Source organism: Pistacia vera, unplaced genomic scaffold (genome assembly GCF_008641045.1).
Source record: "Pistacia vera cultivar Batoury unplaced genomic scaffold, PisVer_v2 Contig645, whole genome shotgun sequence".
NCBI lineage: Eukaryota > Viridiplantae > Streptophyta > Magnoliopsida > Sapindales > Anacardiaceae > Pistacia > Pistacia vera.
In genome coordinates, this window is record NW_022196496.1 from 647,421 (window position 1) to 650,333 (window position 2,913).

Consider the following 2,913-nt stretch of genomic DNA (forward strand, 5'->3'; position numbering starts at 1 on the left):
TCCTTCCTAATGGAGACTTATCTACCAAGTATGACTCAGAGTTCTACTAGGACTCCAACATCTTTGGTTCACTATAACAACATACACCACAATGGTGTCACCCAAGCCTTTATGTTTGCTCTTTCTCTTGGTGCATGTCTATCAGATTGTTAGTGGCTCGCTTCTCATAGGATTCGTCTCTTTTGAATCAATCATAGATTTTATCGTCTACAGTACTGGATACCACTTTGCCCAACCAATAAATAATCACAATAATGTGTAACATATGTTTTCTTTTTCTTTGTTCTCTTTGCTTGTGATACTTAAGGGTTGAAAAACAATCCAATGGATGTAAGACATATTCATGTGTTTTTATCCAAATGAGTTGCCACTATCCAATCTAAATCTAATATTAAATTCTACTCATAATTATCAAAAAAGATAAATATGAATCGGGTAAAATTATCAAAAAGCATAAGAGTATACTATATATTATAGCAATCTTAAGCTTATTAGATATGTATTTAACCAGGGGTGGAGAGAGTCAAGGAGGGCCAGTTGACCCTCCTTGACTTGGAAAAATTATCGAAATTCATATATATATATATATATATAATTATAATTGTGCAATGAACAAAATGAAGAAAATTTGTATACCTTTCCATATATTTTATAAAATAAATATCATTTCTAAAATTTGTTTGTCAAATTAAATTACTGTCTATTGTTTCTTACAACCCACCGTCATGACCTTTTACTTAAATTGCGGATCCTCAGATGGAGAATCGAACCTGAGATCGTGTGTTTATTTCCACTATCTCCAATTCGTTCTAACCATCTAGATTACTCACAGACATATCATATCAAAATGTTGAAGTTAAGAAAAAAAGATAAATATCAAAAATATGTATTTTGATGCATTATTTGAAGGGGTAGAAACATAAAAGTGAAATTACAATAAAATTTATAATATTTTACTATAAAAGCTAGATAAATCCTTGAATATTTTATTAGTAGAAATTTTACTATAGTTTAATTTGGAGGTGTTGTTATTTATGTTGGCTTAAAAACTTGTCAATAGTAAATTTTGTTTGGTTTTGTTTTACACTTGTTAAAGTATTATAAATTTATTCTATATAGTCAAACACAATCATAAATATATTAATTATAAAGAGCATTATAAATAAATACTTATTTTTGTATAACTTATTACCAATATAATATTTATTATAAGTTTATTTACAATTATATTATTAAGTTTAATTAATGTCTTAACCCCCCTAGAATGAGTTTCTAACTACGCCCCTGTATTTAACATTGTTGCAATTCTTTGTAGTGTAGTATTTTTGCTAACAATAATCTTTAATTCTCCTGGAAAGAGAAGGCTAAAAGCCATTAGAGTTCTATGATGAAAAACCTATTCGTTTCGTTTTCTTCTTCTTACCTGAAATTGGTTTTGAATTTTTGGAATATCCTTTTTTCTTCTACTGAATCAAAGATAAGAGATGATTATCTTGAGAATAGATGGGAGAAGATTGAATGTAGAAGATATATAAAGAGGGCATTATGGAGATAAAATAAGATATTATTTAATAAAAATTTTAATAAATTTTGTTTGTATTGGGCCTTAAAAAGAGATTTAATGGGGGCTTAAATAACATTACTCTTACTAGGTAAGTGATTTTTAGCACCGTATAAGTGATTAGCATCACCAATTGCTAAGTATGTATATCTATATTATTTCTAAAATAAATCTCCTTCAATCTCATTCAACACCGAAAATAACCCTTAATCAGGTTTTTTGTTACCCTATTTCTCTCAATTTTAAACTTAATTAGGGTTTTTTTTTTCCCACCCATTTTCACCAATTTCAAACTTAATTAGCTTTTTTTTCACACCCGTTTTCCCAATTTCAAATGTGAAACTTATTTTTTTCTTCAAATTCAGATTCATCTCATTGTGTGATTATCTTCTTAATAGTTTTATTCTATTTTTTTTAAAACAAAAAAATTGAAATAAAATAAACATTTTTTTTTTTTTTATATAATTATGAAAACTTAGTATTAGAGTTCATGTATGAATTATAGGTTAAAAATTAAAATAAGATATGAAATTGAACAAGGGTGTATTTAGAATTTATAATGTTGTCTATAGTAATTTTCATTAAAGCTAAACTTGTCAAAACGCAAAAAACATTTTCAAAGTGTGAGATACTGATCAATTTGGTGATCCCTCCGACAATGCGGCTTGAGAGTCTTTGATTGTCCAAAATTCGGCCCATCAATTAAATCCAAAGAATACAACTCATTAATTTGGAATGAGTCACAGTCAAAGGAGTGAAATAAATAAGTAATTGGAGCATGTGACTTTGCAGGTATGGTTTTATGTAAAGGGCCCAGTTGTATTGAGGTTTGACTAAAGAAGAAATTGTAATTGAAGCTATAATCCATAAAGAATTCAAAAGGAATGAAAAACCTGTTAAGCAGACTCCATATCTTATGATCCATTTGGTTTATTATTTTAGGTAGGATTTTAGAAATAATATTGGATAGTTGAATAGGATAATTATTACGAGGTAAAATTTAAAAATTAACAAAAGAACCCCCTAGGTTTGCTAATTTAACTAAACACCTCAATATATAAAATTTTTGTAAAATAATAAAAACACCCCCACCCACCCACAATGCCAGATTTTGGCCACCACCACCGAAATCTGGTCGGAATCTGGCATTATGACGCAGACCGATCGGATCTGGCCGTCAACGACCGCAAAAGGCTAATTTAGCAGTCAACAACGGCCAAAGATATGGTCATCGTTGTCGATCAATGATAGCCAGATCCACTATAGATCTGGTCGGAAAAGGTCAGATCAACGAGATTACCGACCAGTTCCAGTCGTTTGTCGGCCGTTGTGATAGATTCAGGCTACCACCG